The sequence below is a fragment of the Thalassophryne amazonica genome, chromosome 8 (assembly GCF_902500255.1).
Source record: "Thalassophryne amazonica chromosome 8, fThaAma1.1, whole genome shotgun sequence".
Taxonomy (NCBI): domain Eukaryota; kingdom Metazoa; phylum Chordata; class Actinopteri; order Batrachoidiformes; family Batrachoididae; genus Thalassophryne; species Thalassophryne amazonica.
Genome location: NC_047110.1, coordinates 51,675,633 through 51,693,263, shown reverse-complemented (window position 1 = coordinate 51,693,263; position 17,631 = coordinate 51,675,633).

Genomic DNA, 17,631 nt, shown 5'->3' with positions numbered 1-17,631 from the left:
CACCACAACACTGTAACGTCCCTTTAAACAGTTTGTATGAAAGATTGTTTGGGTAGTTTCTGTGGAGATAAACAGTGACATCAGAGCACATGTATATAGTGCCAAATCACAACAAACAGTTGCCCCAAGGCGCTTTATATTGTAAGGCAATGGTGTGGTGGAAATTACATTTACAAGGCCAATAGTGCCCGTAGTTAAAGAATCACCCACAAATGGTGAGCTGCTAAATTATGAACAGTTCTGTTCGAAATATAATTTCAGTCCTCCTATTCATGAATTTACAAGACTTGTAAAAGCTCTACCTAAAGAATTTATTTTTCAAACCAAAAATATAATGGTATACCAACCTATTAATCGACAACTGGGCTCCATATTGATCCAGGGGATCTCTCTCACTGATAAGAAATGCACTAATCAGTTCATTAGACATTGTTTCATTGAGAGCATATTCCGTGGCACAATAAACAAGAATGACATTCTTTATAAATTTGACAAAAAAAATCTATTGCGAGATTACAAACATTATATTTAAAAATGCCTATTCAACCAAAAGTCAGACTCACTTTAAAATTATGAATGCTATTTACCCTTCTAAAGACTTATTAAGAAGACGATTTAATATAGCTGACAATAAATGTACTTTTTGTGAAATGAATATAGAAACAACAGATCATATATTTTTTGAATGCATCAAAACGCAAATGTTTTGGAAACACTTGCAGGACTGGATACAAAGTGAAATTACGACCCAAAGCCCCATTTCAAGAGACACTGTAACCTTTGGAACCCTTCTTCAAAATAAGGACATTGAACTGTTACAACTTAGTCCTCTGTCTAGCCAAATTCTTTATACACAAACAACTACTCAAATCACCCCCCCCCCCTTCAAAGTTTTTTAATAGAATTTGAAAAGTATCTAAAAATCCCTAACGTGTTAAATCAAATAGATATGAAATAATTTATGATATATTGAGCAAACTTTCTACAAATGCATAGCCCCTTGTATAATAATTGGAATACTATAGTTTCTCTCTCTCTCTCTCTCTCTCTTTTGTTGTATTGCACTTTACTTTTTTATTTGTGTGGCCTGCTTCAGTAATGTTATTGAGACGTTTATTACTGCCTCACTTGTGTAGCATACATTGCTGTAAATAAATATTTTTGAAAAAAAAGTAAAAAAAAAAAAAAAAAGCCTGGCTGTTGCGACAGTTGTCGTAAAGCGGAACTGGTTGGTTCCTCCGGTGACGCTGTGTGGCTCCTTAACAAGTTAGCTTTTATTGACGGGCAAATAAAGTATAAATTGTTCATCCGAACACAGTAATGTGTAAAATGCATTCGCTAGTAAAAGATAAGTATTCTTAACCTGGAGACTATTTTTTTATTATTCATGTTACGATAATCGTTCGTCAAACTTGCGCCAGTGTCGTTTGGACTTTATTGGACACAGAAATGATTATAATTAAAGTTCAGTTGATATTGGCCCATAGGAATAACTTGTACAATAAAAATATTAGTTTAGCCTCCAATAAAATGTACTGTTGTGATTACAGCATTTTAAAGCCCTTTTAAACTTGTACAGTGTTTATTATTGTAATATTATCATCAATAAGAAAAACTGTACAATAAAAATATTAGTTTTAGCCTCCAATAAAATGTACTGTTGTGATTCCAGCATTTTAAAGCCCTTTTAAACTTGTAGTAAAATGTTTATTAATTATTGTGATATTCTCGTTAATGTGAAAAACTGTACAATAAAAATATTAGTTTTAGCCTCCAATAAAATGTACTGTTGTGATTCCAGCATTTTAAAGCCCTTTTAAACTTGTAGTGTTTATTAGTTATTGTGATATTATCATCAATAAGAAAAACTGTACAATAAAAATATTAGTTTTAGCCTACAATAAAATGTACTGTTGTGATTCCAGCATTTTAAATCCTTTTTAAACTTGTAGTAAAATTTGATTAATTATTGTGATATTTTCGTTAATGTGAAAAACTGTACAATAAAAATATTAGTTTTAGCCTCCAATAAAATGTACTGTTGTGATTCCAGAATTTTTAAAGCCCTTTTAAGTTGTACAGTGTATACAAAAAAATTAATCCTCCCATTCCTACTATACAGATTGGTAAATTACAGTGTACACCTCTCAAAACTGCCTTTTGTTAAAACAATTATTACATTTTGTTGCTAAACTCGACATGTGAGTTGTTAAAGTGCAGTAGAACTCATTTTGATGGGACACATGAAAATTATTTAATAAATGAAGGCTCCTAAATTTGTATAAAATACATACTAAATATAAATATAACGTGGGAGTAGATTATTTGTACAGGTTAAATATACATATACATTAATGCTCATAATGGAAAAAATACAGAAAATGTACTCACTATAGGTGTAAATACACGTAACACAATTCAAATAAAACTTACCTCCTCATAACTTGGGGTGGCTTATTTTTACAGGCAACTTAAACAATGTAAGAACTCCTAATGTTGTAGGTCTATATATTATAGGAAAGGTACTCAGCATAAAAAGGGCCAAATAAGAATTTATAAATAAATGACCCAGTTAATGTAGGCTGTGCTATGCATTTGCTTAATATATTGTCACATACACATAAATATACAAGATTCATTTCATTAATCTATTATTAGACTCTATTGGCTTTGCTCAAAAAGTAAATGAGTCCACCCACCACTTTAATCATATCTTAGATCTTGTTCTGACTTATGGTATGGAAATAGAAGACTTAACAGTATTCCCTGAAAACTCCCTTCTGTCTGATCATTTCTTAATAACATTTACATTTACTCTGATGGACTACCCAGCAGTGGGGAATAAGTTTCATTACACTAGAAGTCTTTCAGAAAGCGCTGTAACTAGGTTTAAGGATATGATTCCTTCTTTATGTTCTCTAATGCCATATACCAACACAGTGCAGAGTAGCTACCTAAACTCTGTAAGGGAGATAGAGTATCTCGTCAATAGTTTTACATCCTCATTGAAGACAACTTTGGATGCTGTAGCTCCTCTGAAAAAGAGAGCTTTAAATCAGAAGTGTCTGACTCCGTGGTATAACTCACAAACTCGTAGCTTAAAGCAGATAACCCGTAAGTTGGAGAGGAAATGGCGTCTCACTAATTTAGAAGATCTTCACTTAGCCTGGAAAAAGAGTCTGTTGCTCTATAAAAAAGCCCTCCGTAAAGCTAGGACATCTTTCTACTCATCACTAATTGAAGAAAATAAGAACAACCCCAGGTTTCTTTTCAGCACTGTAGCCAGGCTGACAAAGAGTCAGAGCTCTATTGAGCTGAGTATTCCATTAACTTTAACTAGTAATGACTTCATGACTTTCTTTGCTAACAAAATTTTAACTATTAGAGAAAAAATTATCTTTGGCTGCTTTCAGTGATGCCGGTATTTGGTTAGACTCTTTCTCTCCGATTGTTCTGTCTGAGTTATTTTCATTAGTTACTTCATCCAAACCATCAACATGTTTATTAGACCCCATTCCTACCAGGCTGCTCAAGGAAGCCCTACCATTATTTAATGCTTCGATCTTAAATATGATCAATCTATCTTTGTTAGTTGGCTATGTACCACAGGCTTTTAAGGTGGCAGTAATTAAACCATTACTTAAAAAGCCATCACTTGACCCAGCTATCTTAGCTAATTATAGGCCAATCTCCAACCTTCCTTTTCTCTCAAAAATTCTTGAAAGGGTAGTTGTAAAACAGCTAACTGATCATCTGCAGAGGAATGGTCTATTTGAAGAGTTTCAGTCAGGTTTTAGAATTCATCATAGTACAGAAACAGCATTAGTGAAGGTTACAAATGATCTTCTTATGGCCTCAGACAGTGGACTCATCTCTGTGCTTGTCCTGTTAGACCTCAGTGCTGCTTTTGATACTATTGACCATAAAATTTTATTACAGAGATCAGAGCATGCGCATATTAAACAAATATGTAGGACTGCTTTTTTGTATTTACGCAATATCTCTAAAATCAGAAAGGTCTTGTCTCAGAGTGATGCTGAAAAACTAATTCATGCATTTATTTCCTCTAGGCTGGACTATTGTAATTCATTATTATCAGGTTGTCCTAAAAGTTCCCTAAAAAGCCTTCAGTTAATTCAAAATGCTGCAGCTAGAGTACTGACGGGGACTAGAAGGAGAGAGCATATCTCACCCATATTGGCCTCTCTTCATTGGCTTCCTGTTAATTCTAGAATAGAATTTAAAATTCTTCTTCTTACTTATAAGGTTTTGAATAATCAGGTCCCATCTTATCTTAGGGACCTCGTAGTACCATATCACCCCAATAGAGCGCTTCGCTCTCAGACTGCAGGCTTATTTGTAGTTCCTAGGGTTTGTAAGAGTAGAATGGGAGGTAGAGCCTTCAGCTTTCAGGCTCCTCTCCTGTGGAACCAGCTCCCAATTCAGATCAGGGAGACAGACACCCTCTCTACTTTTAAGATTAGGCTTAAAACTTTCCTTTTTGCTAAAGCTTATAGTTAGGCCTGGATCAGGTGACCCTGAACCATCCCTTAGTTATGCTGCTATAGACGTAGACTGCTGGGGGGTTCCCATGATGCACTGTTTCTTTCTCTTTTTGCTCTGTATGCACCACTCTGCATTTAATCATTAGTGATCGAGCTCTGCTCCCCTCCACAGCATGTCTTTCTCCTGGTTCTCTCCCTCAGCCCCAACCAGTCCCAGCAGAAGACTGCCCCTCCCTGAGCCTGGTTCTGCTGGAGGTTTCTTCCTGTTAAAAGGGAGTTTTTCCTTCCCACTGTAGCCAAGTGCTTGCTCACAGGGGGTCGTTTTGACCGTTGGGGTTTTACATAATTATTGTATGGCCTTGCCTTACAATATAAAGCGCCTTGGGGCAACTGTTTGTTGTGATTTGGCGCTATATAAAAAAATTGATTGATTGATTGATTGATTTGCATGTTCATTGTTTTTCATTTCCAGACACTCAAAATACATAGGATTTAAAGAACTCTTCAATGGTATTTGAACATGCAGTATGTCAAACATTAATTTATTTGGGCCATTTATAATCCAACAACAAAAACAAAAAACTAACATTTTCTACAATTACCTTCTTTAAGCTCAAACTGAGAGCACATTTTTACAACTTGATATAAAGTAATTACAAATATAAAGATGATGAGTTGCATAAGTAATTGAATGCTTTCGTATTAATACCTGTAAATAATCAGTTTTATTTCCAGTTTTCTATAGACAGGTCAGGGGATGGACACTAACATTTCCAGTTACTGAATCTTGAACTTTATTGACACACAACCATCCACACACAGAGACCCAGATCACACCTAAATATCTGATCATTACTGCGGATGGTGTGTTGGGCCAAGACAAAAGTACAGAACTTTACTATATGACGTGGACCACTCTGACACATCAGAAGCCATACGGCCGACTGCACGTAATCACGGAAATGGGTCCAGGATGCAGGGCCCCAGGAGGAACCAGGAGAAAAAGGGCAGCGGAAGGGCAGCCACTGGGACAGCACGACGAACCACCAGGGGAAGCACAGGAAGCAACCCTATACCCAGGGGAAGCCCACAGGGCTCAGGCATGGGCCCACCAAAAAGGGGGGGCCCCAGAACCACACCACACGGACCACAGCCAAAGGGAGGAGTGAGTGGAGGAGTGAGCAGGCAAGGACCACCAAGCCATATGAGGGTGGGGCTGGCCCCCAGACAAGAGGCGAGACCCAATCCCCCGGACCAGGAAGCACATGAGGCTCCCCCAACACCCAAGACTCCCCAGCACAGCCAGCAAGATCCCTCCAAACAGGGCAGGAGATGGCAGGTGGCAGACTGCTGTGGGAGGTCATGGCACACCGCCGCACCACAGCCTGCCCTGCAAACCCACCACCGCCTAGTGACCCCAACTCTAAATTAGTGAATGTGTTTAATAAATGTGTAGAAATAAAGTGTGTGCATTAAAATGGCAGGGCAGGAGTGACGGATGGAGATAGCTATGGGAGGCTGCGGCGCACAGCTGCGCCACAGACTGCCCTGCAAACCCATCCCCAACACCTGACCGCAAAACTATTTGAACCCTATAATGTGCTGCTAAAACCCAAAATGATGTGTATGTATGTACTGAGTCATCAGTGTGATTTATGACACACAAGCCTAGGCCAAGCGTTAACTGATCAAATTGATGTTGATATCTCACTGGACCAAGAACCATCATTTCAGTCTTATCAGAGTTTAAAAGTAGGAAGCTGCATGAACATCCAGCTTCTCACTGATGCAAGGCAATCTTCTAAGGACTTTATGTGGATGAGATTACCAGCAGTTATCGGCACGTATGACTGAGTATCATCAGCATAGCAGTGAAAGGTAAACCCAAACCACCGCAACATGTGCTCAAGGGGTGCTATATAAAGGGAGAAAAGCAGAGGGCTTTAAATAGACAGTGGGGGGTCAATTTAATTTAAATGGTCTCAAGGGATTAACATTTTTGATGTCGACTGACTGTAAATTACTTGAGTTTGAATGTTTTGGCATCTTGAGAATCTCTAACATCAGAGACATTTCTCAACAAATGTGATTAAAGGGCTGAAACTAAATCAGGAACTAATCAAAGTAATCTGTTGTACTTTCTACTGTTTTGTCTGGTTCAGACAACTGTAAACTTTTAACAGGGGTTGATTCCATCAGGGACACATTTATTACAGCTGGCACTCAGACACTCCTTTGTTATCCTCTTAAAGTGAGGCAGATATATGGTATTGATAATGAAAGCAGCTTGCTTTGGTGACAGATCTGATGTACAGTAGTGTTCAGAATAATAGTAGTGCTATGTGACTAAAAAGATTAATCCAGGTTTTGAGTATATTTCTTATTGTTACATGGGAAACAAGGTACCAGTAGATTCAGTAGATTCTCACAAATCCAACAAGACCAAGCATTCATGATATGCACACTCTTAAGGCTATGAAATTGGGCTATTAGTAAAAAAAAAAAGTAGAAAAGGGGGTGTTCACAATAATAGTAGTGTGGCATTCAGTCAGTGAGTTTGTCAATTTGGTGGAACAAACAGGTGTGAATCAGGTGTCCCCTGTTTAAGGATGAAGCCAGCACCTGTTGAACATGCTTTTCTCTTTGAAAGCCTGAGGAAACTGGGATGTTCAAGACATTGTTCAGAAGAACAGCGTAGTTTAATTAAAAAGTTGATTGGAGAAGAGAAAACGTATACGCAGGTGCAAAAAATTAAAGGCTGTTCATCTACAATGATCTCCAATGCTTTAAAATGGACAAAATGATCATCCATCAAAATGGATAGAAGAATAACCAGAATGACAAAGGTTCACCCATTGATCAGCTCCAGGATGATCAAAGACAGTCTGGAGTTACCTGTAAGTGCTGTGACAGTTAGAAGACGCCTGTGTGAAGCTAATTTATTTGCAAGAATCCCCCGCAAAGTCCCTCTGTTAAATAAAAGATGTGCAGAAACCAAGAAATGTGAATGAATTGTGGAATGTTGTTAAAGAATCTTGGAGTGGAATAACAGCTGAAAGGTGCCACAAGTTGGTTGACTCCATGCCTCGCAGATGTGAAGAAATCATGAAAAACTGTGGTTATACAACTAAATACTAGGTTAGTAATTCACAGAATTGCTAATAAAGCAGTTTGAACATAATAGGTTTGAGTTTGTAGCCTCAACAGCAGATGCTACTATTATTGTGAACACCCCCTTTTCTACTTTTTTTACTAATAGCCCAGTTTCATAGCCTTAAGAGTGTGCATATCATGAATGCTTGGTCTTGTTGGATTTGTGAGAATCTACTGAATCTACTGGTACCTTGTTTCCCATGTAACAATAAGAAATATACTCAAAATCTGGATTAATCTTTTTAGTCACATGGCACTACTATTATTCTGAACACTACTGTAGTAATAGATGTTTGTGACACTATTATCTCTTTCTAGAACTTAAAAACGGACATGTTTCAAATATTTGATATTTTTGCATTAAAAGGTGTTTCCTGGCATATCCAAAGTGCATATCTGGATTTGGATGTGAACGCTAGTAAAAGTTTAACTTTATAACAGAGGTGAATAGTTACAGTCATTCAGTCATAACTACGTTCCTTACAACTTTATTGCTGTATTTCCCTTTCTGTCACTTTAGCTGTGCAGGAATCCCTCCCTCAAGATCAACACCAATAGATGTCAAAGCTCTTAACTGACACTTTAAAAGAAGGTGAAAGGATATCCAAGCCTTTGTTTTGGTGTAAAAATCAGTTCCATCTTGCGAAATCTTTCAGATAAACTTTTTTCTCCAGAAAGGGCTCGCATTTGAAGGACAGAACAAACTGCCTATTGTTGGTCGACACTTTATTCCCTTTCTGTACAAGCTTCATTATTGCTGCCTCATAAACTGTCTGTTATTCAATAACTAGCAACTGATGGCAGAGGGGACTCGAGACACCTCGTTTCTCCTGTGAACTAAGCAATCTGTTAGAACAGGAGCGACTTAACAGCAAAACACCTTCACAATTTCATTTACTAAACTAAGTTGTTTTGACACACTGGTGTGGTTCAAGGCTGTTTTCATGCATTTTCCATATAATATATTGTACTTCTATTCAGTGTTGTATAAAGTACCGGAAAATCACACTTAAGTAAAAGTACAGATACCCATTAAAAATGACTTTGGTAGAAGTTCAAGTCACTGATTGAAATGCTACTCAAATAAAAGTCTTAAAGTATCTAGTATTTATTGTACTTAAGTATGACAAGTAATGCACAACTAAATGTACTTAAGTATTGAAAGTAAAAGTACAAGTAAATGTTAATAATCAAAAACAGACTGATTTTTTTTTTTTTAAATAAAAGTTTATCTAGGCTTGTAAATGACTGGTAGTATTAGTCAAAATACTGAAAATTGTGCACATCACACAAAAACACTTCAAAAACAAGCTTTCAAAACCTAAACGAGAGTAGGCTACTCACTAGGTGTTCACAGGAAACAGTTATTTCTATATGTATTTATTTATTTTCATTGTTACATGGTTTTATCTTTTCTGTTTTGTTTCATTAGGTTATTTTTGTCTCTTTCTCTATTTGTATTGTAACATTATTAGTCTATTATTATTGTCTATTATGTAGACTATTATTGTTGTTGCTATAATATATGAATTACAATTTCACTCTTTTACAACAACGAATGCTGAGCCATTAATTATACAGAAAACAAATCAACACAAACGTGTTGATGCAAACAGCTTAATGCTAACTTTAACATTGAAAACGCCATAGACATGGTAACGCGTTAGCATCTGTCCCGTTTTTAAGTTATAAAGTACATCTATCAACTGTTTCAGAAGCTTTGAAAATGTGAATGAATGTTGAATTTAAGTTGGTAATTCAGTCTAACAGTTTATGTTTGTGTGTCTGTTTACTGTACATGTTACGCTGAAGCAGCTACAGTTTGTTCTTTCTCTGAATAGAATTTTTTGAGAGAGCCAAACTGATTGGTCCCCCCTAATAACTGGTCCCCCTGCCTTCTCTGCGCAGTCACAAACTGTTTTAAAATGCTTTCTTATCAACATTTACTTGTGCAAGTCATTTTTTTTTCTTTTTACAATTTATTTAATTGATTAGCATACAATAGAATCAAAACATACTGTGTGTCTGATATCACATTCAGCAATGATGAAGCAAGAAGAAAAATCTCTGTTTTTACAGTTAGAGAAATAACCAAATGTAACATTATGATGACCATTTCATACACAAAAAAACCAAGGATATACAGTGCATCTGGGAAATATTCAGAGTGTGTCACTTTTTCCACATTTTATGTTACAGCCTTATTCCACAATGGAGTAAATTCATTTTTCCGCTTAAAGTTCTACTCACAACACCTCATAATGACAATATAAAAAATGTTTTGTTTTTTTTTCTAAATTTATGTTAAAAAAAAAAAACTAAAAAATTACATGTACACAAGTATTCGCATCCTTTGTTCAGTACTTTGTTGGTGCAGTAATTACAGCCTCAAGTCTTCTTGAATATGATGCCACAAGCTTGGTGCACTGATCTTTGTGCAGTTTTGCCCATTCCTCTTTGCAGCACCTTTCAAGCTCCATCAGGTTGGATGAAGAGCGTTGGTGCACAGCCATTTTCTGATCTCTCCAGAGATGTTCAATCTGATTCAGGTCTGGGATCTGGCCGGGTCACTGAAGGACATTCACAGAGTTGTCCTGAAGCCGTTCCTTTGATATCTTGGCTGTGTGCTTAGGGTCATTGTCCTGTTGAAAGATGAACCATCGCCCCAGTCTGAGGTCAAGAGCACTCTGGAGCAGGTTTTCATCTAGGATGTCTCTGTACATTGCTGTATTCATCTTTCCCTCAATCCTGGCTAGTCTCCCAGTTCCTGCTGTCCTGAAAAACATCCCCACAGCATGATGCTGACACCACCATGCTTCACTGTAGGGATGGTGCCTGGTTTCCTCCAAATGTCACCTGGCATTCACTCCAGAGAGTTCAATTTTTGTCTCATGAGACCAGAGAATTTTGTTTCTCATGGTCTGAGAGTCCTTCAGGTGCCTTTTGGCAAACTCCAGGTGGGCTGCCATGTGCCTTTTACTAAGGAGTGGCTTCCGTCTGGCCACTCTACCATACAGGCCTGATTGGTGGATTGCTGCAGAGATGGTTGTCCTTCTGGAAGGTTCTCCTCTCTCCACAGAGGAATGCTGCAGAGATAGTTGTCCTTCTGGAATGTTCTCCTCTCTCCACAGAGGAATGTTGGAGCTCTGACAGAGTGACCAGCAGGTTCTTGGTCACCTCCCTGACTAAGGCTCCTCTCCCCCAATCTCTCAGATGGGCATCCAGCTCTAGGAAGAGTCCTGGTGGATCTAAACTTCTTCCATTTACAGATGATGGAGACCACTGTGCTCATTGGGACCTCCAAAGCAGCAGAAATGTTTCTGTACCCTTCCCCAGATTTGTGCCTTCAGACAATCATGTTTTGGAGGTCTACAGACAATTCCTTTGACTTCATGCTTGGTTTGTGCTCTGACATGCACTGCAAACTGTGGGACCTTATATGTAGACAAGTGTGTGTCTTTCCGAATTATGTCCAATCAACTGAATTTACCCCAGGTGGGCTCCAATTAAGCTGTAGAAACATCTCAAGGATGATCAGTGGAAACAGGATGCACCTGAGCTCAATTCTGAGCTTCATGGCAACAGCTTTGAATAGTTATGTACATGTGATTTCTTAGGTTTTTTTTTGTTGTTGTTGTGTTTTTGTTTTGTTTTTTTAATAAATATGCAAAACTCAGAAAATTACAGTGTAACTATGGGGTATTGTGTGTACAATTGGGGGGGGGGGGGGGGGTGAATTTCATCCACTTTGGAATAAGGCTGTAACATAACAAAATGTGGAAAAAATGAAATGGTAAATGGACTGCATTTATATAGCGCTTTTCCATTTGCATCAGATGCTCAAAGCGCTTTACAAATAATGCCTCACACCGGGAGCAACTAGGGGATTAAAGACCTTGCCCAAGGGCCCTTGAGCAAGGTTGGGAAATGTTGTGAATACTATATGGATGCACACATAGCATGTAATACTCATGAGTTATTCCAACAAAAATCAAAGAGGATTCAACTTTTTTTCTATTTATCAGAATTTAAAATCCATTTATTTTTCTAAAAGGGGTCATGTACACCTTTTCAACCAGTTAATACCTCATGGGCCGAGACAGGGTATACCCACCGAAGGCCACACCTTGTCCATAAGCTATTAGCCATCACTTGAGGTGCCATCCATTGTTCTAAACTAATATTGGCTACCTGCCCACTCAGATGTGGGACTTAAATTGAACTTTATGAGCAAAACTAACTTTCAAGAAGCAATTCAGTCGTGCACTGCCTGCCAGCTGGACCTGGTATACAGTAAATATGCAGAGTAAAATAGCCTCTGCAGTAAGTACATATGAATATCGAACAACTTCATTCAACACTATTGGGAGTGGGACCGAATGTACTCACTGCAGACTCTTACTGTGTAGGTGTCATACGTAGGTTAGTGGTTTAGGGTTCAACTCCCACAAGAAGCCATGGAAACTCTATTACAATACTTGCTGATCTGCATCATAATGTAGATGTACTTCATGCCTGTCACTAGGGTGGGATGTGTGCATTGGTCACATGGGTAGGTTGACAATGTCCATGTAGTTTCTGTGCTGCTATCCTGTTTAATTCCTGTTTACAATGAATGCAACTCCAAACTTTTTCTCACTACGAGGTCTGTTAGAAAAGTATCGGACCTTTTTATTTTTTGCAATAACCTTATGGATTTGAATCATGTGTGATTGCATCAGCCAAGCTTGAACGTTCGTGCGCATGCGTGAGTTTTTTCACGCCTGTCGGTTGCGTCATTCGCCTGTGAGCACGCTTTGAGTGAGCACTGGTCCTCCCCCCTCAGCGGATTTTCATTGTCAGGAAAATGGCCAAGCGACTGCCGCTTTGCCGCATCAAAATTTTTTCAGAAACTGTGAGAGACAGCCAGGTGGACACCATTCGGAAAATTCAGATGGCTTTCGGTGAAGATCTTATGGGCATCACACAGATTAAGGAGCATTACAACCGGATTAACGATGGCCCACAGCGACTGAGGGCGCGCCACGCTTCGAGCGGCCATCAACAGGCTGAAACGACCAGATCATTTCCAAAGTGAAGGCTGTGTTGATCCGGGACGTCGTCTGACTACCAGAGAAATGGCAAGAGAGGTGGACATAGCACTTTTCCGGCACATTACACTGTTACAGGAGATTTTGTAATGAAAGACGTGCGGCAGAATTTGCGCGTCAGGACGGAGCCGCTAATGGCGCAGAACAAAAAGCACCTCCGTGTTGGAAGTCTCACGGGACATGCCCAGCTCTTCCACCATTCGGAAGATTCAGGCGGCTTTGGGTGGCTTTTCAGTCAAGTGAGTATCCAAGAAATTGTCGAAGAGCTGAGCATGTCACAACATGTCCTGTGAGACCAACACAGAGGTGCTTTCGTTCTGCGCCATTAGCGGCTCGTGGTGAATTCCTCCACTCCTGTTTTCATGACATAATCTCCTTTAACAGTGGAATGTGCCAGGAAAGTGCTATGTCCACCTTTTCTGCCATTTCTCTGGTAGTCAGACGACGTCCCGGATCAACACAGCATTCAGTTTGGAAATGATCTGGTCGTTTCAGCCTGTCGATCACCGCTCGGAGCGCGGCGCGCCCTCCGCCATTGTGCACCGTCTTTAAATCGGCTGTACCACTCCTTAATCTGTGTGATGCCCATAAAATCGTCCCTGAAAGCCATCTGAATTTTCCGAATGGTGTCTACCTGCCTGTCTCTCACAGTTTCTGGAAAAATTTGATGCAGCGCTGCTCCAGCCGTTCAGACATTTTCCTCACAATGAAATTCGACGAGGGGGGAGGACCAGTGCTCACTCAAAGCCTGCTCACAGGTGAATGACGCAACCGACAAGCGTGAAAAAACTCACGCATGCGCACGAAGGTTCAAGCTTGGCTGATGCAATCACACGTGATTCAAATCCATATGGTTTTTGCAAAAAATAAAAAGGTCTGATACTTTTCTAACAGACCTCGTATGCTACATTGGGTTGCTGTTGTTTCCTCTTACAGGAATTACTTCTGTTTGTTTGGACAGGCTGGAGGCAGACATACAAAAAGGCCCTCTGCAGGATTCTGTGTGAAAGAAGAGTAGATTATTCACAGCACTGTATTAACAATGTCATGTGAATGTAGTTTCAAAGTGGCTACCTGTAGGTTCTGCAGACATACAGGATGATGAGGCGCAGAGACACGACTGTGCACACACCTCCCAAAGCGGTGCATACAGAGAGAATCAGAGGGTGTGCAGGTCTGCGGGCATGATGGGAGTTTGAGCAGCAGACAGCTTGAGCAGGAGGTGTGCTGGCAGGAGCCCAGGCACGCCGACTTCTCCAGTGACACAAACCTGAGTGGCAGCAGATTGAGTTTCTTGTGTAATAGTACAGTGAGAGCAGACAAAAAATGCATTTGATTGGGTCACCTGGCAGAGCAAATTTGGGAGGGGTTGGCCTGGCAGTATTCCTTGGTGCACTCTGGGCGACAGCTCTCTGCATCCAGAGATTCAGTAACTGCATAAAAACAAACAACCCCAGAAGAAACTCATGAACCATTCCTATCTTTTTCACTAGCAACAGTGAAACATGAACATGCCTAATCACACTCTGTGGTCAATGCCTTATCAATAACGGTGACAACTGTTTTCACCATGGACAGATAATAGGTGTAATTAACCTTTGAATTAAAGGAAACCTCACAACAGTATCACTTCACAGCTCATAAACAAGATTGATACATTAGCTCCATTTCCTTTATGATCACTTACAGTTGTTAAAAAAAAACAGCAGTGTTTGCGTTTTTCTTTCTGTGACCTTTATTTCAACCCTTACAGGTGGCTCTTCTTTAAGGCACCAAATGCTGCACATGCTGGTTGCTGTGCATTTCTCACTGAAAACCTGAATAAAATTGGTCATTTCAGACATTTTTCAGAAAACAGCGTACTTTGACTGAAAGTTGATTGGAGAGGGGAAAACATAAAAAGAAGAACATAAAAACAATTTATAAATACATTAATACAGTAAATTAACATTAAAAAAATTACATACAGTGGTATGAAAAAAAAAAACAAGCAAAGCTTGGCTTTGCTTGAGCTGCTGCCCCCGCAGACCCGACTCCGGATAAAGCGGAAGAAAATGGATGGATGGATGGTATGAAAAAAGTTTGGGCACTCCTGATTATTTCCGTGATTTTCCTTTATAAATCATTGGGCACCCCAACAGAAAAAAATAGATCAATATTTAGTAGATCCTCCTTTTGCAGAAATAACAGCCTCTAAACACTTCCTATAGCTTCCAATGAGAGTCGATTCTGGTCGAAGGTATTTTGGACCATTGTTCTTTACAAAACATCTCAGGTTTGTTGGTTTCTGAGCATGGACAGCACGCTTAAAATCACACCACAGATTTTCAATAATATTCAGGTCTGGGGACTGAGATGGCCATTCCAGAACATTGTACTTGTTCCTCTGCATGAATGCCTTAGTAGATTTTGAGCACTGTTTAGGGTCATTGTCTTGTTGGAAGATTCTGCTGCTGCTTCACTGATTCATGAACATTGTTCTCATGAATCTGCTGATATTGACTGGAATCCATGTGACCCTCAACTTTAATAAGATTCCCAGTACCTGCACTGGCCACGCAGCCCCACAACATGATGGAACCACCTCCAAATTTTACTGTAGGTAGCAAGTGTTTTTCTTGGAATGCTGTGTTCTTTTTCAGCCATGCATACCGCCCCTTATGTCCAAATAACTCAATTTTAGTTTCATCAGTCCACAGTACCTTATTCCAAAATGAAGCTGGCTTGTCCAAATGTGTTTTCGCATACCTCAAGTGACTCTGGTTGTGGCGTGTACGCAGAAAAGCCTTCCTCTGCATTACAGTATCATACAGCATCTCCTTGTGCAAAGTGTGCTATATAGTTGAACGATGCACAGAGACAATATCTGCAGCAAGATCATGTTGTAGGATTTTGGAGCAGGTCTGTGGGTTGACTATAACTATTCTCACCATATTTCGCTTCAGCTTATCTAAGGTTTTTCTTGGCATGCCACTTCGGGCCTTAACTAGTACTGTGCCTGCAGTCTTCCATTTCCTCACTATGTTCCTCACAGTGGAAAGTGACAGCTGAAATCTCTGATATAGCTTTTTTGTATCCTTCCCTTAAACCATGACATTGAACAATCTTTGTTTTCAGGTGGCTCCCATGTTGCCACTCATTAGAAGAGATGCAAAGAGGGGAAACATTTGCAAATAGCCACCTAAGACACCCTTTCTCATGATTGGATTCACCTGTGTAAGGAGATCAAGGGCCAGTGAGTTTACCAAACCAATTTTGTGTTCCAGTAATTAGTGCCAAATGTATTCAAATCAATAAAATGACAAGGGTGCCCAAATTTACACACCTACCTAATTTTGTTTAAATAATTATTGCACACTTTCTGTAAATACTATAAACATCATTTCACTTCTCAAATATCAGTGTATTCGTCTGCTATATGATATATTTAACTGAAATTTCTGATCCAGACAACCATTGATTTATAAAGGAAAATCATGAAAATTATCAGGGTTGCCAAAAGTTTTGCATACAACTGTAATTAACAGGAAGTAAAAGCAATGAGTTCCTCTTCTAAAAATTGTTGAGGTCTAAAGTTGTAAAAACATTTATAAACTACCCAATCTAGAGCCCGTGGATCCCCACGGGCAACGCACTAGTATACCCTAAAAACAGTCACGGTTTGAATCCCATCCAAACTAATTTGAAGTACCAACTGTGATTTGCAGTTGAAACATGCTTGGCTATGAAGTTTGAGGGGGAAAAACATGTGACAATGAAAACTTTGGATCAGTCGTGTAAGGGTGATTCTTAGACTATGGGCACTTATTATGTCCTTTGATCATATTGTATGAATAACAGAAAAAAGGGGAAATTTCAAACTTTTATAGTTATCTTTACAATGAAAGTGTTTTAAGAAATTTGTTCTAGTAGTCTATGATGACTTTTTCACCTTTTTTCAGCATCATTATATGCAAATATTGCCGTTTTGTGCTTGTCCCACACCCAGACTTTTGATCTTCAATGATAAAAATGAATGGTAAAAAACGTGTTTTCTAATGTTTAAAATATCTCTGAATAAAATATCAGTAAAATAATCAAAACAGAATTGGGGTATTCAATGTCATACAACTGTTGTGATTTTTTTTAAACAAAATGTAGTTGTCCCACACTATTGCCGTAATTTCCACCACAACACTGTAATGTCCCGTTAAACAGTTTGTATGAAAGATTGTTTGGGTAGTTTCTATGGAGATAAACAGTGACATCAGAGCACATGTATATAGCGCCAAATCACAACAAACAGTTGCCCCAAGGCGCTTTATATTGTAAGGCAATGGTGTGGTGGAAATTACATTTACAAGGCCAAATAGTGACTGTAGTTAAGAATCACCGTAAACTGAAGAGTGAAAAGCCAGAACTACCACTGCATGCAGCCTGGTGAAATTATCCTGCTGTGATTCTCGGTTGGGCCATATAACACACCCTGTGCTGAAAGTGAGTACTGCAGTGAAATTAAAAATAACATGCTTGGCAGATTGCAATAAATGAATTTGACTTGGTGCACATACTGGATTAATTTTTAGCCTATAGTAAGTCCCTTCAGCTGCTCCCTCGTTTCACCCTGAGTCACCATCATCTGAGGTGGACCTGCATTGATTATTTAGCACACGTTTTACACTGGATGCCCTTCCTGATGCAACTCCACATTACATGGAGGGAATTATTTTTCCTCTTTAATTAGGATAAATTACTTCACCAGTGATGATGTTGACACCTCAGTCCTTTTTTTTTTATTTAAAATCAAATCAATTTTATTTATATAGCGCCAAATCACAACAAACAGTTGCCCCAAGGTGCTTTATATTGTAAGGCAAAAGCCATACAGTAATTACAGAAAACCC